Here is a 23392-nt window from a genome sequence, read left to right on the forward strand (position 1 = left end):
CTTTAAAGTAGGAAGATTGTCTACCTTGCTAAGAGCCATATCTTCGTCAAAGGTGACATCATGACTAATCTCGACTTCCCTTTGACCAGCTACATAGATTCTATAGCCCTTAGTATTTTCGCTATAGCCCATGAAGATTCCTTTCTTTCCAGATGCACCCAATTTATTCCTTTTTTCTTTAGGCACATGAAAATATACAGCGCTTAAAAAATTCTAAAATGAGATATGTTAGGTTTCTTACCAGTGAACATTTCTTCGGGAGTCTTGGAACCCAATGCTTGATGAGGGCATCGGTTTTGTACATATACGACGATATTTGCAGCTTCGGCCCATAGAAACTTCAGAAGTCTTTGATCATGGAGCATAGCATGGACAACTTCCACAATTGTACGATTCTTCCTTTTCGCCACACCATTCTGTTCAGGAGTATATGGTGTAGTAGTCTCCCTCTTAATGCCAGCCTCTTTGCAAAAGTCATGAAACTCATTGGATTCATATTCAGTCCCATTATCAGTCCTTAAGATCTTGATCTTCTTTTCGGTTTGATTCTCGATCAAGGCTTTGAAGTGCCGAAACTAGGAAAACACTTCATCCTTCTTTTTCAAGAAGTATATCCAAGTCTTGCGAGAATAATCATCTGTAAAAGTGAGGTAATATAAATATCCTCCCAAGGAGTTCACAGGCATCATACCGAATATGTCTGAGTGAACCAACTGCAATATATCGGAGGTCTTGCTTTGGCTTGAGGGGAATGGTCCGCTTTTGAGCTTCCCTTTGGCACATCGTGGACATACACCTTCTTGTTCTAATCTGAACTCGGGCATCCCAGTCACCATTTTTCTTACATCGGGTAGAGCTTTATAATGAAGGTGAGAAAACCTCCGATGCCATAGTTCGGACTGAAGAGATGTGTCATAAGACATGACACCCAGCGGACTTCCACCGACCTGATATAATGAATCAACTCGAAACCCAAAAGTAAAAGCATCTTTCAAGTTCTTTTTCCATACACGTACCTTGCCATCGCTGAAGGCCACCTTGTAGCCTTTGTCTTCCATTGCCGAAATGGACACCAGGTTCTTTTTGAGGTCAAGTACATATAATACATCTTATAAGTGGATGGTATTACCCTGATTCAATTGAAGAGTGACATTTCCTACGCCTTGCATGGCGGGATATTTTGAATTATCTCCAAGAACAATTTCCAAGTTGGTTTCCTTCTCTATCAGATTATAGAGAGCTTTTTTGTAACCAATGAAGTGCCTTGAGGTAGTACTATCGATAAGCCAATTTCCCAGCGAGTCCGGGGGAGCAGTAATAGATAGAGCTGCTAGCAGATAATATTCATCTTGCTTATTGTTAACAATGTTAGATTCATACTTGGAATTTCTTGCCTTCTTGAATGGTTGTCCTCTTCCTTGATTTCTGACACTTCTTTTACCTTTGTTATTTGACCTGCCATTACTTTGATTGCCTTGAGAGAGATTTTAATCATCGTCCCGATGTGAGTCCCTTTTATCAGGGCACTCCCTTGCATAATGACCCGTTTTATTGCAATTGTAACATCATCCTTTTCTTCCACCCTTTGGTCCAGCCTTTCCTTTGAATTTAACACTGGAATTGTTTCTTCTTTTAGTATGAGAAGAAAAGGCAGAGGGATGACCTTTAAGTATGGGCATTTCTTGCTCTTCCATCCTCGTTTCTTCTTGAATGCATCTGGCCGTTGATTCCTCAAATCCAGGAATTACGTTTTTGTTGAGAAGAGTAGTCTTGAATATATACCATTCAGATGGCAGTCCTCCAAGAGTTGTGAGTGTCATTTCCCTGTCAAGAATTACTTCCCCAATAGATAGGAGATTGTTCTTGATCTCGGTGATCCTTAAGAAATATGCTTGCATACTCTCATCTTTGCCCTTCTTAATTTCCTTCAGCTTATTTCTAAGAAACAAGACTTGATTTGCATCATTAACTTTAAATAAACTCACCAGTCTATCGTAGATTTCCTTGGAGGTGTTCAGCTCGGAAACATAGGCCACCAAGCACTTGTCAATAGAGTCCCGGATGATCTTCCTTGCTTTGACTTCTCCTTTGGTCCATTTGTTCCTAGCAGCAGCGGATGCATTTGATGGAGGCTCAACAATCCCGCCTCTCACATGGTCCAACACTTCCTGCTTTTCTAATGTTAGATCGAGAGACATCTTCCAGCTGTGATAGTCAGACTTCTCACGAAGTTTGTCGTTAGCAGGGAAGTGTGTCGAGGACCCCATCATTTCTTTTTAAGATAGCCTTGCCAACCTTCTCTTCTGTGATTGCTCTTGCTTGGGCTTTGTCTTCACCTCAGCTCCGATCCCATGTTAAATTATGGTATGTTCTATGCTTAGAGCAGTTTACTTATTTTTCTTTTTATTAGCCACAGATTAGCAATCACATATATATTAAGTAAAGTGCAGATAGAACATTAAATAATCAACAAAAAACAAGCCAAGACAAGAGACACAAGATGTGGCGGCTAGCCAGGGACAAACCCCAATGTGGGGAAACCTTTTGATCAAATCTTCTTTCATCTTCAATAGTTCAACAGAGAGAAATAGTACAAAATTTGAATTCCGTAATTTTATATCAGCAGTAGCAAACGTTAGATCAGCAAAGTCAAATTTGGTCAAACTAGTTGAAATTGACCTCTAAAATACTTGGTCAATTTTCGGTCAACTTGTCCTCGAACAGCCTGAAGAAACAACCCTTGAACAGCCCCAAAAGTTCAGTCAATTTGCATATTTTTGAAGTCAACTTGCGGCCCTAAACTAGGGCAGTGAACACCGATCAAACCAGAGGTCAGATCACCTCGATTTTCGTGCCAAAAATTGTAGTCTGCCTAGGAGAGGCAACCACACCCAATCCGCACTTCTGGAAGGTCAACGCTTGGTCAACGCTGGTCAAAGAGATGACCTGCTGCCCTAGCGTCCTCCTTTCTACATCTTCTTTGCCCTAGGACGTCTTCCTTTCAGCCACACGAGTGAGAGAGAGAGAGAGGCTCCTTTTATGTGTAGAAGAGAGAGAGAGAGAAGATGAGTGAATTGAATTGTCCAAATGAGGAGAATGTTCCTTGTATTTATATGCAAACCCTGAGGTTTAATAGACATGACTGTTGGGCTTCTGAGCCTACATAAGTTTGTTGGCCAACCTTGACAATTTGTCCATAATCAAAATAAATTCATATCTTCATAAATACTTATCAGAATCGGATGATCTTTAGATCAATCCTACACCTCTCAATGAGAGGAATCTAGGAAAAATATCAAAAGCTGTAAATAAGGTGATCCACATGGAGTTTGGCCCTAGTTGCCAATTTTAACAGGGTGATATGACTCACTCTCTTGGAACTGATCTGGGATCAGTAAGAGTGGTATGACACACTCTCCTCATATGGAACTAAATTCGGGTCAATAGAGAATGGTATGAGACATTCTCCATCAATTCTTCTTCTTCATGGTTTAGCAGAGCAGAGCTCAGAAGAGTAGAGAAGAGCAGTGCAGGGCACTGATGGCAGAGATAGTATAGTCTAGCAGATGGATCAGCGAATGGAGTTCTCCCTAGTTGAGAGGGAGTGTTAAAATTGGAAACTAGGGCCAAATTGCATGTGGGCCATCTTATTTATGGTAACTGATATTTTTCTTGAATCCCTTTTATCGAGAGGTGTAGGATTGATCTAAAGATTATCCGATTCCGATAAGTATTAATGGAGTTATGAATTTATTTGTGTTATAAGACAATTCGTCAAGGTCGGCCAACAACCAAATAAACCCCACATGTGCTCAACGTTTTAGTATAAAAGGAGATGACTTGAGAGTCATTTCACACACACTTCATTCTTGATTTCTCTCCACTTGTTCTGGGTTTTAGTGTGAGAGAAATCTAGGAGGAAGTAACGTTAAGACGCAAGAGGGAAGGAGGCCTACACGCTGCCCTTTACAACCCCTAGACGCAATCCTAAATGATCTACACAGTCCTAAGGAGGATGTGTTAAGTTATGGTATGTTCTATGTTTATAACAGTTTACTTCTATTTCTTATTATATTCAACAGATTAGCAATCACATGTACATAAAGTAAAGTGCAGATAGAACATTAAACAATTGACAGAAAACAAGCCAAGACAAGAGACACAAGATGTGGCGGCTAGCCAGGTACAAACCCCACAATGTGTGGGGGAACCCTTTGATCAAATCTTCTTTTATCTTCAATAATTCAGCAGAGATAAATAGTACAATAAATCTTATTTATATCAGCAGTAGCAAACCCTAGATTAGTAGCACCAGCATTAGCGGCTTCATCATCAAACTAGGGCAGACGATATCTCACAAACTGATCGTCGGATCGGCTTGATTCCACCACCAAAAGTTGCGGCTTTCAGAGGAGGTTCAGATGAACCTACAGCACAGTTCAGATGAGGAGATCTAGTCCACGCAGGTCAAACTTTACTTCTGCAGTTGCAGCTTCAGTTTCAGCAGCTTCCTTCAAACTAGGTCAGTCGATATCTTGCAAACCGTCCGTCGGATTGACTTGATTCCACCACCAAAAGTTGCGGCTTTCAGAAGAGGTTCAAATGAACCTACAATACAGTTCAGATGAGGAGATCTTCTAGTCCACGCAAGTCAAACTTTATTTCTGCAGTTGCAGCTTCAGTTTCAGCAGCTTCCAGCTTCACGTGTGAGGGAGAGACCCTTTTTCTGCGCAGTAGAGAAGAGACTCTTTTCTGCGTAGTAGAGAGAGAGAGATGTGATGAGATGAGTGAGTCCAAATGAGGAAAAGTCCTCCTATATTTATACACAACGTTGGTGTTTGAATAGATGCGACTGTTGGGCTTTTGAGCCTACATGAGTTGTAGGTTGGCTTGATAATAATTCCATAATCAAAATAAATTCATATCTCCATGAATACTTATCGGAATCGGATAATCTTTATACCAATCCTACACCTCTCGACGAGAGGAATCTAATGAACATATTATCAGCCATGAATAAGATGACCCACATGAAGTTTTGTCCAAGTTGTCAATTTTAACACTCCCTCTCAACTAGGGAGAAGTTCATCTGCAATCTGTCTATCGGTCGTTACTATTCATCCATCAAATGCACTGCCTTGTACAGCCTGACCCTTGCCCTGCTCTGCTCTATTCTGCCTGTTCTGCTTTGTCTTGTTCTACCCTGTACTGATCTGTATTGTTCTGCTCTGTTCTGCTCTGCTCTTGCATTGTTCTGTTCTGCTCTGCTTTTGTCTGAATTATGAAGAAGAAGAAATGATCGAGGATGTATCATATTGACTCAAAGTCAGTCTCAGAGTATGTACCACTAGTCCCAAACCAGTCTCAACCAACCCAAAGTCAGCGTCATAGTGAGCACAACTCCACTGGTCCCAAACCAGTATCATCCTCCACTAACTCAAAGTCAATCTCAGAGTGCATACCACTGGTCCCAGACCAGTCTCAACCGACCCCAAGTCAGCTTCATAGTAAGTACCACTCCTACCATTGGTCCCAGACTAGTATCGCGGTCTTAGAGAGTGTACCACTGGTCCCAGACCAGTCTCAACCGACCCAAAGTCAGCATCATAGTATGTACCACTCTCATTGGTCCCAGACTAGTACTGCACTAACACGAAGTCAGTCTCAGAGTATGTACCACTGGTCCCAGACCAGTCTCAACTAACCCGAAGTCAGTGTCATAGTATGGTACAACTCCTACCACTGGTCCCAGACCAGTATCATTGATCCCAGATCAATGTAGGTCATCCTAGCATAGGGAGTACGGTAGATACAACGATGCGTCCATCGGTACTACTATGGTCCCTAACTTCATTTCCTTGCTCATTGATCAGATGAGAGGTACTTCCCATGAGTCCCAGACTGCATGGGTAGGATGCCTTGACAAGAGAACTAATCAATCCTGTCCTCACAGGAGAACACATCAATCTTGCTACAATCGCCATGGAGAACACATCAATCTAGGCCTCACAGGAGAACACATCAATCCTGCTACAATCACCATGGAGAACACGTCAATCGAGGCCTCACAGGAGAACACATCAATCCTGCTACAATCGCCATTGAGAACACATCAATCCTGCTACAATCGCCATTGAGAACACATCAATCCAGGCCTCACAAGGGAACACAACAATCCTGCTACAGTCGCCATGGAGAACACATCAATCCAGGCCGCCATGGAGAACACATCAATCCAGGCCTCACAAGAGAACGCATCAATCCTGCTACAATCGCCATGGAGAACACATCAATCCAAGCCTCACAGGAGAACACTTCAATCCTGCTACAATCGCCATCGAGAACACATCAATCCAGGCCTCATAGGAGAACTAATCATCCTGCTACACAGGAGAGCAAATCATCCTGTTCCACAAGAGAGTGAATCATCTTGTTCCACAAGAGAGCGAACCATCTTGTTCCAGTGCGCACCACCAAGGGAGGGTGAGTCAACCTGTGGTCATATGTTGCTCCAGTAAGAACTGCAAGCCCTTTGAGCTCCCAGAGCTCAATGTATGCAACATGCAGGATCCTTGTACAAGGGTTTCTTGACGACTCCAAGTCGTTTGGGAAAATCATAGATTAGATCTTTCCTCGGGGCTTTGACAAGGTGTATCGACTTGTACATCATCTTAATGTGATGGAGCCTCCTTGCTCATCGACTTACCATATCCCAGATGATGTCTATCTGCTGGAGCAATCGACGAATACGGGATTCCTCAATAATCGAATATGGGATTCCTCAATAATCGAATCCAACCTCTGGTTGTTGAAAAGAATCACAGTGGTATGTGTTCAAACAGCTCACTGAAGAGCTTCCCCAACCAGGCAGCTTCATACGAGATCATACTCGTAGATATGTATCTGGTCTCGGTGGTGCTTATGGCAACCGACATTTGCTTCCTGCTCATCCATTATATCGAAGCAGAATCCAAAGAGAAACGACACTAAAAAGTGCTCCAGTGATCCTCCACACTACTTGCCTAATCAGCATTCGAATAATCATACAGTTTCATATTTCCGGCAATGTATCTCAATCCATGAGAGATTGTGTCCTGAAGACATCTCAAAAGATTCTTGGCACCAATCTAGTGAGGCTCAACCAAATATGAGATCACAATGCTAACTGCAAAACACATGTTCAGACGAAGGTTCACCAAGAACATCAACGCGAATGAGTTTTTGAAACTCAGAGGCATTTCCCAAATCTGGGCCGACATCACTACCATATAACTTCCGAAAGTTAAGATCCTCGAGGTAGTCACAAGCTTGTAGTCCAGCATACCAAATCTTTTCAGAATCTTCACCACATATTTTCCTTGAGATAGGAAAATTTCCCTTGGTTTCTGCCACACTTCAAGTCCTTGGTTCTTCATTTCAAATTCAGAAGCCAACTCCCTCTTGCATCTGTGAATGAGAGGGTCTGCACCTGTTAGAAAGAGGTCATCCACATACAGCACCAGTATGAGAGGCTTGTCATCTTCAACCTTAAAGTAAAGGTTAGGATCGACTTCACTCCTAGTGAATCCTAGCTTCATCAAGTAGCTATCGATCCTCTCATACCATGCTCGGGGTGGTTGCTTCAGCCCATAGAGAACCTTCTTCAACCTGCATACATGAGATTTTCACTCATAAATCTCAAATCCTTTGGGTTGCTCCACGTAGACTTCTTCTTTGATCAAACCGTGCAAGAACATGGTCTTGACATCCATTTGATGTAGGTTCCATCCTTGTGAAGCCACAAGGGCTATGATCAAGCGGATGGTCATATATCTGGCAACAGGTGAAAATGTCACATCATAGTCTATACCTTCCTTCTGGGAGAAAACATGAACAACAAAACGAGCCTTATACTGTTCCGTACTTCCATCTGCTGCATGCTTTATTTTGTAAAGCCATTTGGAAGTAACAATTGTCTTGTCTTGGGGTCTGGGAACTACTTCCCAGATGTCATTCTTCATAATAGACTCATATTCTTCGGTCATAACATCTTTCCATATTTGATGCTTGACGACATTTGAGAATGATGAAGGCTCATTTTGTATGATCGTGCTCATGATGGTCAGGTATGCCTGATACTTGTTAGGTTTCTTACTTTCACGAAAGGTTCCTCGAGGTGCAGCATGTCCTCCAGCATCATCAAGTATCCCCCTAAGCCATGAAGGCCTCTTCCTAGAAGAGGAAGGCTCAGGTGGATATGGGTTCCTCCACATCAAGCATTGTTACATCATCTACCCATAGAGACAGCTTCCACAATCATATGGTTCTTCCATTTCGCCACACCATTCTGCTCAAGAGTATGTGGTGTAGTAGTCTCCCTCTTAATGCCAGCCTCAGATATGCCTGAGTGAACCAACTGTAATATATTGGAGGTCTTGCTTTGGCTTGAGGGGAATGGTCCCCTTTTGAGCTTTCCTTCGGCACATCTTGGACATACACCTTCTTTCTCTACTCGGAATTCGGGCATCCCTGTCACCATTTGTCTTACACCGAGTAGAGCTTTATAATGAAGGGGGGCAAACCTCCGATGCCAAAGTTCGGACTGAAGAGATGTGTCATAAGACATGATACCTAGCGGACTTCCATCGACCTGATATAATGAATCAACACGAAACCCAAGAGTAAAGGCATCTTTAACATTATTTTTTGATACACGTACCTTGCCATCGCTGAAGGTTACCTTGTAGCCTTTGTCTTCCATTGCCGAGATGGACACCAGGTTCTTTTGGAGGTCGGGTGCATTTAATACATCCTGGAATTTCTAACCTTCTTGAATGCTTGTCCTCTTCCCTGATTCCCAACTCTCCTCTTACCTTTGCTATTGAATTTGTCATTCCTTTGATTGCCATCAGAAGGATTTTTATCATCGTCCCAGTGCGAGTCCTTTCTGTCAGGGCACTCCCTTGTATAGTGACCTGCTTTATTGCAAATGTAACATCGTCCTTTTCTTCCACCCTTAGGTCCAGCCTTTCCTTTTGATTTAGTCCAGGAATTATTTCTTTTCTTAGCATGAGAAGAAAAGGCAGCAGGAGGACCTTTAGGCAAAGGGCATTTCTTACTCTTCTACCCTTGTTTCTTCTTGAATGCATCTAGCCATTATTTTCTCGAAACTAGGAATTACATTATTGTTTAGAAGAGTAGTCCTGAACACGTACCATTCTGATGGTAATCCTCCAAGAGTCATGAGTGCCATTTCCCTATCAGCAATAGTCTCCCCAATAGATAGGAGATCGTTCTTGATCTCGGTGATTCTTAAGAAGTATGCTTGCATACTCTCATCTTTACCCTTCTTGATTTCTCTCAGCTTATTTCTAAGAAATAAAACTTGATTTGCATCATTAACTTCAAATAAACTCACCAGTCTATTGTAGATTTCCTTGGAGGTGTTCAGATCAGAGATGTAGGCCACCAAGAGTTTGTTGATAGAGTCCCAGATGATCTTCTTTGTTTTGACTTCTCCGGTTTTCATTTATTCATGGCAGCAGGAGGTGCATTTGATGGAGGCTCAATAAAATTGCCTCTCACATGATCCAACACTCCTTGATTCTCAAGGGTTAGATCGATAGACATCTTCCATCCTTGATAGTCAGCTTTCTCACGAAGCTTGTCTTCGGCAGGAAAGAGTGTTGAGGACCCCATAGTTCTTTTAGGATAGCCTTGCCAATCTTCTCTTCGGTGATTTCTCTTGCTCTTGCTCGGGCTTTGTCTTCACCTCACCTCTGATACCATGTTAAGTTATGGTATGTTCTATGCTTATAACAGTTTACTTCTATTTCTTATTATACTCCACAAATTAGCAATCACATGTACATAAAGTAAAGTGCAGATAGAACATTAAACGATCGACAAAAAACAAGCCAAGACAAGAGACACAAGATGTGGTGGCTAGCCAGGGACAAACCCCACAATGTGTGGGAAACCCTTTGATCAAATCTTCTTTTATCTTCAATAATTCAGCAGAGACAAATAGTACAATAAATCTGATTTATATCAGCAGTAGCAAACCCTAGATCAGCAGCATCAGCATTAGCGGCTTCATCATCAAACTAGGGTAGATGATATCTCACAAACCGACTGTCGAATCGGCTTGATTCCACCACCAAAAGTTGCTGCTTTCAGAGGAGGTTTAGATGAACCTACAACACAGTTCAGATGAGGAGATCTTCTAGTCCACGCAGGTCAAACTTTACTTCTGCAGTTGTAGTTTCAGTTTCAGCAGCTTCCTTCAAACTAGGGCAGTCGATATCTTGCAAACCGTCCGTCGGATTGACTTGATTCCACCACCAAAAGTTGTGGCTTTCAGAGGAGGTTCAGATGAACCTACAACGCAGTTCAGATGAGGAGATCTTCTAGTCCACGCAGGCCAAACTTTACTTCTGCAGTTACAACTTTAGTTTCAGCGGCTTCCAGCTTCACATGTGTGAGGGAGAGATCCTTTTTCTGTGCAGTAGAGAAGAGACTCTTTTCTGCGCAGTAGAGAGAGAGATGTGATGAGATGAGTGAGTCCAAATGAGGAAAAGTCCTCCTATATTTATACACAACATTGGTGTTTGAATAGATGCGACTGTTGGGCTTCTGAACCTACATGAGTTATAGGTCGGCGTGATAATAATTCCATAATCAAAATAAATTCATATCTCCATGAATACTTATCGGAATCGGATGATTTTTATATCAATCCTAATCTAATGAACATATTATCAGCCATGAATAAGATGACCCACATGAAGTTTTGCCCTAGTTGCCAATTTTAACAGGATGCCCTAATGTTGTCCTAACCTAAAGGACACAGTGATGAAGAGATGCCCTATCCTCTATGATGTCTCAAGGGTAACCTAGCCACTGTCAAGAAAAGGATATACACTGCCCAAATAGATCCTAGCCGCAGCAAAGTCATGGGTCTTTTGGAGGACCAAGCTGCTCTTAGGAGGGCCGAGGAGTTTGGGCTAGAAGGCTACTATACAAGGTCTACTTCATCAAAGGAGAGGGGACGTTAAGGTCACCCTTGTGACTGTTTGAAGAGGAAACAAGGTCTGTGTGAAGGGATGATTAAACTGCAGGCATGTAAGTATTGTTTTGATGGTCAAAACAACCCTATACATGGAGTTGTAGGTGTCTCCTCAAACAACGAGGTCACTTACCTTGTAAAGAAAGGGAGGCCACATAATTCAAGGTGAGTTATGGCATGATCGTTGGGCTACTGTAGGTTACAGGAGGATGCCCTAACCAGTGACCGAACTCTGTCCATGAACAACAGTACATAGGTATGTATGTTCTCCATTAATGACCTGTGTTGGGTCCATGATTTTGGATTAGTTTGGATGCAATGTGCTTGCAGCCTGTAATAACCAAAGTGGAGGGGAAAACTGGGTGGTTAGATGCCCTAACCAGTGGCAACATCTACAGTGATTTATTAGACACTTGGAGAATCTGTTAGCAACCATGTGGAGGGGTTTCTTAGGTGTTGGATACTTCTACATAGGAGCAGCAATGTCACTAACAATGGGACAAGAGTGCTAATAGTATGATGGCATGATGCAATGGGATAGAAACAAGCATGGTGCTGCAAACTCATTAGGACGGCAACAAGGTACAACATGCCAAATAGGACAGCTAGGCAAGTGTGCTTAGTACAGCATGGTAAATGGGACAATTAGGCAATGGTGCTTGGTGCAACAAGCTAATGGGACAGCAAGGCTGTGATGTTTATTGGAGCATAGAAAATGGGACAGCAGTATGCCAAACATGGAATGGCAATGTCACTAATAGTGGGACAACAACAATGGCACATGGAACAACTGTGGTAGCATGGTGCAACAATGGCACATGGGACAGCAGTGGCAGCATAAGGTGCAGCAATATGATGTGTGCAGCATGGTCATGAGGTCCAGCATAGTGATGATGGGTGCAACATGGTGAGGCGCATCACGATGACGAGATGCAGCACAATGATAGGTGAAGGAGTCACCTTGGACAATCAGTTGAAGCAGTATGCCTTCAACTGAGTTCAGCCATCTCATGTATCATCTTCTTAGAGATGATCTATGCTCTTATCTAGATAAGTCAAAGTGTTGACTTCTGTTGCAAATGTACTATCTCTCTCTCTCTATTGAACTATTGAAGAACATATAAGAAGAATTGATCAACAGTTTCCCCACATTGGGGTTTGTCCCTGCCTCGTGCCACATCATGTCCTCTTGTCTTGGCGTGTCTTCTGTGATCTATGTTTATGTTCTATCTACAATTTATTTAACGCTGATGTGATTGCTAATCTGGAAAAGATATTGTGCTAACAGTGAAAATTGAAATAAATTGCTCTAAGCATAGAACATACCTAAAATTAACAGCGTTGCTATGGGAGCTCTGTTATCTCTGTCAGTCGGGAACTGTTGTTTTCCTATCGAAGTAAGCAGAAATTCTTCGTAGTCTCCAGAGGTATCTACTACTATTACATGCTCTAATGTTTTGCTAGTTCTTTTGTGGTATTCTTCTTTGATATTACTCAGGATAGTCTCAGCACGAGTCACCACCACTCGCATAAGGGCTTCTTCGTCCGTCCCAAGTTTATGTTCAGAAAAAAAGGGCAAAATAAAAAAATATGACTGGGAAATAACCTTCCTTGCACACTCAGCCAACAAAGAAAGAGTTCTGCATAGTTCAAAAATTATAAAGGGATTATAGCCCAACCTTGATCTACGCATCTTATATTCATTTCCTGCAACTGATAATAAAAATTCCAACTATCTATATGCAGAATACTTATAGACTTTGGAATAGCTTCATTGCCTCAATTGTTTAATGTTAATTTTAGGTATGTTCTATGCTTAGAGCAATTTATTTCAATTTTCACAGTTAGCTCAATATCTTTCCCAAATTAGCAATCATATTAGCATTAAAGTAAATTGCAGATAGAACATAAGCATAGATCGTAGAAGACAAGCCAAGACAAGAGGATAAAAGATGTGGTGCTAGCCAGGAACAAACCCAATGTGGGGAAACCCTTGATCAATTCTTCTTATATGTCCTTCAATAGTTTAGTAGAGAGAGGGAGAGATAGTACATTTACAATAGAAGTCAACACTTTGACTTATCTAAATAAGAGCATAGATTATCTATAAGTAGATGATACATGAGGTAGCTGAACTCAGTTGAAGAAATGTTGCTTCAACTAATTCTCCCAGGTGACTCCATCACCATGCTGCACCTATCATTGTGCTGCTCATCATCATGCTGCACCTCACTATGCTGCACCATGTTGCACCCATCATCACTATGCTGCATCTGATCATGCTTCATCAATCATGGTTGCACCCATCACTGTACTGCATCATGTACCATAATGTGCCATTGCTGCACCATGTTTGCCATATTGTCCCATGTGCTTGCTGCACCAGGCTTGCCACCATGTGCTGACTGCACCTTGCTTACCATACTGTTGTTTCATTGTAAGCATGCCTTTGCTGCTGTCCCATTGTTGCATTGTTGTACCATGCTATCATTGTAACATTGTTGCTATCACGTTGTCATTGCTAGCATGCTGCCCATGCATCTTGCTTATTGTACTTGCTATCCCAATTGGCTATTGTTGCTGTCCCATCACAGCTGCTATCCCAATTGTGCCATGACATAGTTGCTGTCCCATCAATTGTGCCATGCCATATGTTGATTTGGGGTAGCATCGGATGTACTCTAGGCACGAAAATTGGTGGAGAGGCTAAAGCACATGAGATCTCCAATACCCAGAAATGGTTTGGGCAAATTCTAAACAGTTTGGGAGATTTACTATAATTAATATTTTTAATGGAGTCCCTAAGTATAAACTTAGGGAAATAAAATATTAATGTGAATTAATATAAAACTGTGTTAGAAAGGTCCAAAAGTCATGGATCAAGCCAGAGTTCATCTTAGCCTCTGAGGACTTAATCTCTATTGTTGAATTGTCAACGAGAAAAGTATAAGAGGAGGCTTGAGGGTCACCTCGAGGATACACCGAGTTGTTCAAGAATTCGATTTTCTGGGGCCATGCTCGCTGAGGAAATCGAAGGAGTGATTAGAGTTGCAGTTGAGGGGCAGTGAATATAGAAGAGAGGCAGAGATAGCACTGAGAGGATTAGTGCAGAAGCTGGGAGAGAGGGATGCAGAGCCAGCCACAGGTTCACACAGAGGCATCCAAGAGCTGCGCAGTGCCTCAAAGAGCCCGCGTGGGTGACGCAGAGGCTTTAAGGGCTGACGTAGTGCCTATAAAGGTTGACGCAGGGCGAGCTAGGGTAGAGTTGGGTAGATGCTGGGCCAGAAAGGGCTGACGCAGTCCCTAGAGGCTGACGCCAGGGTTTTGTGGGGCATATTGGAGCTGGGAGCTGTCGGAGTGTTTATCCACGGTTTCAGCTGGAACATCCATCTCCGACTGAGAGGTACTGGTGCCAAGATTATTCTTTGTTGGGTGAGGCGGTTTTGGCACCCATATTGTATTTTGAAACTGCTTAATAATTAAAACCCTCAGATAGCTGCATTAGTTTTCCCGCATTGGGTTTTTCTGAGGACATTGGTCCAAAAACAACGGTGTCACTTGTGTGCTTGTTTTGTTTCCTTCAGTTGATGATCTGTAATGTGTTGAGCATGTACTTGTATTTATTTTCAGTATTTACATGGTAAATAACTTGTTAATTAATCAAAACAAGTAGGCAGAAATAAATAAGAAAAGTACATGAAGGGTTTCTAACAGTTAGACTTAGAAATTCCAACATGGTATCAGAGTGTGGTTACAGATCACAAGAGAACTGAGGACATCAGCCGAGCAGAGCAGCAGCAATAGAAAACAATTGTCCCGAGTGACAGAAGTTGTTCCTAGTAGAGAAGCAGCAAGGAAGGGGTGACACAGTGCCTGCGTCATCAAGATTGACCCGAGAAGAGGATCAACGCAGTGGCAGAGGGGAGTAGACTCGACCTACACAGTGCCTGGTCATCTTTCTCTGTCAGGAAGGATTGACCCCTGTGGCCAGGAGGTGTGGATTTTGTTGGTGGCGGGATTGCGTAGAGCCTAAAAGCTCTAACCTTCAGTTTGTTGGGGCTTAGGAGGCTGTCGGTAAGTTGCAGAGTGAAGCTGGTGGGGTACTGTAGTCAGAATAGTACCTAACAGGGCAAGACCAAGAAGGAGGGAGTTGTTGCCAAGGACTTCTAGCCAAGAAATTCGGATCAGTGGTGCAGTTGCACTAACGATCGGAGTGGGGGCATCTCAAAATTGGAAGAAGGGTTTCCAGGAGGGAAATCGAGGCTCAGAGGGAGTCACACTAGGAACTTCCAGGAGGGAAGTAGAGGAACAGCGATATGGCAGTGAACGGGGTAAGAGACCAGGACAGACTGGACGGAGCCTCAAACTTCATTGTCTGGAAGGCCAGAATCTTATCCGTTCTAGACAGGAACCGTCTCACGCACTTGTTCTTAAGGACAATAGCAGTCTCAGTTGACCTGGCTGATAACGATAAGTACAAGGATGCACTGGCAAGGGCTAAAAGCATCATCCTTGACGGGGTCAAGGACCATGTAGTACCACATATTGTCGAGAAGAATACACAAAATGAGATGTGGGAGGCCCTAACAAAGTTGTATCAGCGTACTTCCGTGCAGAAGAAGATGCCACTAGAAAATCAGTTGTGGTTATACCAAATGCAGAAGGGAGAACAGATCGACACTTTCCTCGGTCGATTGAAGGAGATTTGGGATCAATTGACTTCCATAGGGGCCATGCTGGATCAAGAATTGATGGTGAGAACAGCCTTGAACGCAGTCTTAGAAGACTGGGAGGTGTTTGTCCAGAGCATACTGGGCAGGGCGACCCTTCCAGATTGGGAGGAAATGTGGGTGGCTCTTCGCCAAGAAGAGATCAGAAGGCTGACCAAGGCAGGAAGCAGCGGCAAGGGGGTCAGAATCAAGAAGGAGGAGGTGGATGCTGCCCTAGCATCTGAGGGAAAGCAGGAGAAACGAAAGGACCTCTCCAAGGTCAAATGCTTCCACTATGGGGAACTGGGTAATTATGCGACCCAGTGTCCAAGGAAGAAGAGCAAGGGAGAGGCTTCCAAGACCAGGGCTGCGCCAGCAAGGGCGGAGAAGGAAGTGGAAATAGATGATGACTGTGCCATGAGTGCTCATGCACCACTTGAGAGGAAGCGGGGAGACATCGAGCTGTATTCAAACAGACTACAGGCGATGAGGGGCAGGATCCTCGAGATACCCAACCTCTTGGATTATACCTTGCTACGAGAGCCCCGAAGAGTAGCAGTACTGGTGGATGTCAGTAGAGACGGATGTGAATGGAGCGACAGAGGGAGCTATAGTGCAGGATTCCCAGGACAGCGTGAGGCAGCAATGCGAGATGCATGGAGTTGTTGCAGCAGCGCAAAGGTCAGAGAAGGGGCACTTGTCAACGACAGAGGGAGATTTAGCATCGAGGGTGTTTCTAGCCTAACAGAGATGTTAGAGTTGGGAGATCAGTTACTTACTTCTCAATAACAGAGTTGCAGTGCAGCAGTTAGCAATGGTAGTGCTATGGGCAACATGATGAGAGGGGCTGTCATACAAATGTAGTAGTGGCAGTGGCAAGGCCATGGGAAGTAGTACATGATGCAGCAGTGCAGAGGATGTTGGGCAGCAGTCCTAGCATCAACACAGGGACTGATGCCCGATGATCAGGGTGATGCTCAGTGAGGAGTATTACTAGAGCACAGTCCTCGCTAAGAGGGATTGCTGATTTGGGGTAGCATCAGATGTGCTCTAGCCATGAAAATTGGTGGAGAGGCTAAAGCACATGATATCTCAAATACCCATAAATGGTTTGGGCAGATTCTAAACAGTTTGAGACATATTGAAATAATTAATATTTTTAATGGAGTCCCTAAGTATAAACTTAGGGAAAATAAAATATTAATGTGAATTAATATAAAACTGTGTTAGAAAGGTCCAAAAGTCATGGATCAAGCTAGAGTTAATCTTAACTGTTGATTAGGGACTTAATCTCGGTCGTTGAATTGTCAATGAAAAAAGTATAAGAGGAGGCTTGAGGGTCACTTGGAGGATACACCGAGTTGATCAAGAATTCAATTTTCTGGGGTTGGGCTTGCTGAGGAAATCGAAGGAGTGATTAGAGTTGCAGCTGAGGGGCAGTTAAAACAGAAGTAGAGAGGCAGAGATAGTACCGGGAGGATTAGCGCAGAAGCTGGAAGAGAGGGACACAGAGCCAACCAAAGGTTCACGTAGAGTCAGCCAGGGCTCACGCAGAGGCAACCAAGAGCTGGGCAGTGCCTCAGAGAGCCAATGTCGATGACGCAGAGGCTCTAAGGGCTGACGTAGTGCCTCCAGAGACTAACGTAGGGTGAGCTAGGGTGACGCTGGGCCAAAAAAGGCTAACATAATCCCTAGAGGCTGACACTGGGGTTTTGTGGCACAAATTAGGGTTGGGAGTTGTTAGAGTGTTCATCCAGGGTTTCAGCCGGAACATTTGTCTCCGACTGAGAGGTTCTGGTGCCGAGATTATTCTTTGTTGGTTGAGCCACTTTTGGCACCTAGATTGTATTCTGAAACTGCTTAATAATTAAAACCCTTAGATAGCTGCACCGATTTTCCCCAATTGGATTTTTCCGGGGACATTGGTCCAAAAACAACAGTGTCACTTGTGTGCTTGTTTTGTTTCCTTCAATTGATGATCTGTAATGTGTTGAGCATGTACTTGTATTTATTTTCAGTATTTACATGGTAAATGGCTTGTTAATTAATCATAACAAGTAGACAGAAATAAATCAGAAAAGTACATGAAGGGTTTCTAACAGTTAGACTTAGAAATTCCAACACCAAAATTGTTGTTTATATCGTCACTGGTTAGGGCATCTGGTCATGCTGCAACAACCCTTAACCATCCACCAAAATGGCTCTTAATCTCTACGGCCCTACTAAAGAAGAGTCCTCCACATACGTGTGTTGAAGTTTCTAAGTTTACTTAGTTTAGAAATCCTTCATGCACTTTTTATGATTTATTCCTACCTACTTATTATTTTTCTTTAACAAGTTATTTATAAAGTAAATACTAAAAATAAACACCAGTGCATGCTCAACATATTACAGACCAACAACTAAAAGAAACAAGAACAAGCACACCACATGACACCATTATTTTTGGACCAATGTCCCCAGAAAAACCCAATGCGGGAAAACTGGTGCAGCTATCTGAGTGTTTTCTTATTAAGCAATATCAAAGTACAATCTAGGTGTCGAAATTGGCCTACCCAACAGAGAATTTCCTTAGCAGTTATACCTCATAGTTTGAGAGAAATCTCCTGGCTGAATCCCCAGGAAATGCTTCCGACAATTCCTCAGCACAAAACTGCTCTTGCAACCCCAGCATCTTGCCCAATCTGGACTACGTCAGCCCCTCTCTGTCCCACGCTAGCCCTGTGTCAGCGTTTCTAGGCTTGCGTCAGCCCCAGGAGGCCCTGCATCAGCTGCGCTGGCCCCTCTGGTGCTTTGCGTAGCACTTGGCTGCCTCTGCGTGGCCCTGCGTGAGCCCTTGTTGGCTTTGCGTCACCCTCCTTGGCTGTTGCGCTGCTCTCTCCGCACAATCTCTGCCTTCTCTGTTTCTCTGTACTCAATGCCCCTCAGTTGCTCTCCCAATCACTGATTCTATCTCTCTTAGCAAACCCCGCTCTAGATAACAGAATGACTGATCATCTGGTGTAATCTCTAAGTGACCCTCAAGACTCCTCTTATACTTTTCCTATTGACGATTCAACGGCCGAGATTAAGTCCCTAATCAATGGCTAAAATTAGATCTGGCTTGATCCATGTCTTTTGGACCACTCTAATACAAATTCATATGAATACACATTAATATTTTATTTTCCCTAAGTTTAGACTTAGGGACTCCATTAAAAATATTAATTATTTTAATATCTCCTGATCTATTTAGAATTTGCCCAAACCCTTGCTGGGTGTTGGAGATCTCATGCACCCCAACCTTTCCACCAAATTTTGTGGCTAGAGCACATCCGATGCTACCCCAAATCAACAACATGTTGTTGTTCTAGGCACAAATCTGACGCAAAACCTCTCCACATTGTCCCTGTCTTGAAGTAGTTAGGTCTGCAGCCTACCACAGTCCAACACTGTCGCCTACATCCCACTCAAAACAGACTTCCCTTAACTTTTTTCTTCCCCAAACAGTCCTGCGTTCACCCTTCTTCAACTCGGCCTCCAAGCTTAGCTCCTCGATCTTCTAACAACAACTCGGTTAGCCCTAAAATAGGCCTTAATGTTGAAGTTTCTAAGTCTACTAGTTAGAAACCCTCCATGCACTTTACTAATTTATTCCTACCTACTTGTTCTGTTACTTAACAAGTTATTTACGATGTAAACACTGAAAATAAACACTAGTGCATGCTCAACATATTACAAATCATCAACTAAAGGAAACAGAAACAAGCACACAAAATGACACCGTTATTTTTGGACCAATGTCCTCGGAAAAACCTAATGTGGGAAAACCGGTGCAACTATCAGAGGGTTTTGTTATTAAGAAATTTCAGAGTACAATCTGGGTGCCAAATCTGGCTTACCCAACAAAGAATTCTCTTGGTAATAGTACCTCTCAGTCCGAGACAAATGTCCTGGCTGAAACCCCAAGTAAACCCTCTAGCAGCTCCTCAGCTCCAATCTTCCCCAGAAACCCCAGTGTCTGCCTTTCTGGACTGCGTCAGCCTCTCTCTACCCAACGCTGGCCCTGCGTCACCCTCAGGAGGCCCTGCGTTAGCCTTTTGGCCCTCTGCGTCAGCAACATTGGCCTCTCTGAAGCACTGCGTAGCTCCTGGCTGCCTCTACATGGCCCTACGTGAGCCCTGGCTGCACTGCGTCACTCTCTCTGGCTCCTGTGCTGATCTCCCAGCACTATCTCTGCCTCTTTGTCTCTTTGTACTCACTGCCTCTCAGCTGCAACTTTGATCACTGATTCTATCTCTCTTAGCAAACCCACTCTAGAGAATAGAATGACAGATCATCTGGTGTACTCTCCAAGTGACCCTTAAGCCTTCTCTTATACTTTTCTTGTTGATATATGAATGATCGAGATTAAGCCCCTAATCAACGGCTAAGATTAGATCTCGCTTGATCCATGTCTTTTGGACCATTCTAACACAGTTTTATATTAATCCACATTAATATTTTAATTTCCCTAAGTTTAAACTTAGGGACTCCATTAAAAATATTAATTATTTTAATATCTCCTAAACTGTTTAGAATCTACCCAAACCCTTTTTGGGTATTGGAGATCTCATGTGCCCCAGCCTCTCCACCAAATTTCTTGCTAGAGCAATGTTTTAAAACTCTAACTCCGACTCTGACTCGGCCCAGGGTCGACTCCGACTCGGTATCGACTCGACCGGCTTGATTTCAATGACTCGGTTGTTGTAAAAAATACATTAAATATTTATTTTTTATAAAAACACATAATTTTAAAGATTTTCATTCATATTTCCAAACGCACAGCATTAGAATATAGATAGAAGACAACATATGATCAAAGTAGGCTCATGAATATATCCATTATATCAGAATGGCACCCAGTGCACTGTCCAATACATACGCGATGATGATATAGAGATCAAAACAAAAACACAACCAAGGAGGCTAGAAATGGCCTCTACAACAAAAGTCTGTGACCAGTACTACTGGCTACTGCTAGAGTTTCCAACATCATCTGGCTCAGTGTTACTTGGGAGCGGGAGTGAAAGAGGGGAGCGGGAGCGACATTTTCAGAAGCTCCTACTTTGGGAGTGAATCCCAGAGGAGTTTGACAACCAATGTCACTAACATCAAGGTACATAGAGGGATTGGTGCTCTTGATTAAATATGAGTTCCATACCCTAATACATGAGAAAATTCAATGGAAACATTGCAATCCCCCAATCCTGAAATCCTGAAAAACTGATAAGTCTGCTGGATTTTGAATGAAATCTAAAATTCTACTTTCTCCATATGAAATCCAATGAGGCCGGAACCACTCTCAAACATCCTGAGTCATTTCATGGTAATGTTAAAAATTTAAGTAAAAGGATGTCAATTTTACTTTAAGAATTTAACATATCATGAATAGCATATCAATACTAGGGATCAGAGTCAGACAGGTAAACCCATGAGTCAGACAGGGAAGCCTAGGGAATCCCCCACACTCGGAAAAGAAAAAAAAGCGGTTTTTTGGGGTTCACTGGCGACTGCCTGCAACCCAGCTAGGTTGATACGGACTAGACCGACTCGGTATTAACCGGGCCGGCCAAACTAGTTCAATGGCCAGGTCAATTTTTTTTTGACCGACTCGAACCAACTCAGCCGAATTGGTTCCGAGCTGACCAGGTTTAAAAACACTAGGCTAGAGCACATCCGATGCTACCACAAATCAACCTTAACTCCCTCGCTACCTTGGCCTCTTCTTGCTTCCCTTTCTTGCACCCAAGACACCTCAATAGACCTACTGCTAGGGCATGAACAGACCTATGGTTAGGGCTGGGCAGACCTGTAGTTAGGGCAGATTAGATCTGCGTGAGTAGGGCCTCCTCCATCGTGTGATTTCTCCATCCTAGGGCTGCGGTTAGGTTCCTTTAGGCAGCGCATAGAAGTAGGGTCTCCTCCCTTGAATTGTTGCTAGATCATCCTCCTTAGGACTACGTCTAGGGCTTCATACTAGGGCTCCTTACCTTCTGTGTTTTAGGGCTTCCTCTCTTAGATTTCTCTTCCACTAAAACCCAGAACAAGTGGAGAGAAATCAAGAGTGAAGTGTGTGAGAAATGACTATCAAGTCACCTCTTTTTATACTAAAATGTGGAGCACATGTGTGGGTTATTTGGTTGCTGGCCGACCATGACGAATTGTCTTAAAACACAAATAAATTCATAACTCCATGAATACTTATCGGAATAGGATCATCTTTAGATCAATCCTACACTTCTCGATGAGAGGGATCCAAGAAAAATATCAGCTGCCATAAATAAGATGACCCACATGGAGCTTGGCCCTAGTTGCCCATTTTAACACTCCCTCTCAACTAGTGCGAACTCCATCCACTGATCCATCTGCGAGACTGTACTATCTCTGCCATCAGTGCCTTGCACTGCTCTGTTGAACCATGATAAAGAAGAATTCATCGAGAATGTCTCATACCATTCTCTACTGACTTGAAGTCAGTTCCATATGAAGAGAGTGTGTTGTACCACTCTTACTGATCCAAGATCAGTTCCCAAAGAGAGTGAGTTATGTCACTCTTACTAACCCGAAGTTAGTTCCAATTGATCCTAAATCAATATCAAAAGAGAGTGTCTCAAACCACTCATACTGATCGCAGATCAATGGAGGTCATCCTAGCATAGGGAGTACGGTAGAAACAACGATGCGTCCATCGATAGTACTACTCTGGTCCCCAACCCCATTTCCCTACACATTGGCCAGATAAGAGGTACTTCCCATGAGTCCCAAACTGCATGGGTAGGATGCCTCGACAAGAGAACCACTCATCTTGTCCATAAGTCACCACGAGGTATCACATAGGAAGGCTGAACCATTCACCCTGTACACAGTGCACCATTAGGGGAGGGTGAGTCGCCCTATGGTTGCCTATTGCTCCAAGAAGTACCCCAAGCCCCCTGGAGCTCGCAGAGCTCAACACATGCATCATGCAGGACACTCATAAGAGGGTCTCTCAACGACTCAAAGTCATTCGGGAAGTCACAAATTTGACCTTTCCCTGGGGCTTCCAATGAATGTCTGTGACCTGTACATCAATCTCAATGCGATGGAGCCTTCTGGCTCATCGATGTACCATATCCCAGATAAGGTAGCACTGATGTCTATATGCTGGAGCAATTATAGAATACGAGATTCCTCAATAGTCAAATCCCCCTCTAGTTGACACAGAAGATCACGGTGGTATCCATCATGTGTACAAACAGCTCACTGAAGAGCTTCCGTAACTAGGCAGCTTCACATGAGGTCATGCTCGTAGCTATGTATTCGGCCTCAGCGGTGCTCAAAGCAACCGTCTTTTGCTTCCTGCTCATCCAGGATATCGTGCAGAACCCAAAAAGAATCAACACTCAGAAGTGCTCTTGAGATCCTCCACACTGCCTATCCAGTCAGCATTCGAATAATCATGCAGCTTCATATTTCTGGCAGCTTATCTCAATCCATGAGAGATTGTGCCCTGAAGATATCTGTGAAGATTCTTGGCACCAATCTAGTGAGGCTCAACCAAAATATGAGCCGAACATGCTAACTGCAAAACATGTATTCGGACGAAAGTTTACTAAGAATATCAATGTGAATGAGT

General features: G+C 43.2%; 1 protein-coding gene across 4 annotated transcripts in view; it reads left to right on the forward strand.

Annotated features, from left to right (window-relative positions):
• Positions 1–23392, forward strand: part of LOC149144963 (putative cyclic nucleotide-gated ion channel 20, chloroplastic) — a 481236-nt gene that overhangs the window by 410526 nt on the left and 47318 nt on the right. The window lies entirely within an intron of this gene.

This window comes from Pinus tabuliformis, chromosome X (genome assembly GCF_031772625.1).
Source record: "Pinus tabuliformis cultivar Carrire ecotype Pingquan chromosome X, CPIR1, whole genome shotgun sequence".
Taxonomy (NCBI): domain Eukaryota; kingdom Viridiplantae; phylum Streptophyta; class Pinopsida; order Pinales; family Pinaceae; genus Pinus; species Pinus tabuliformis.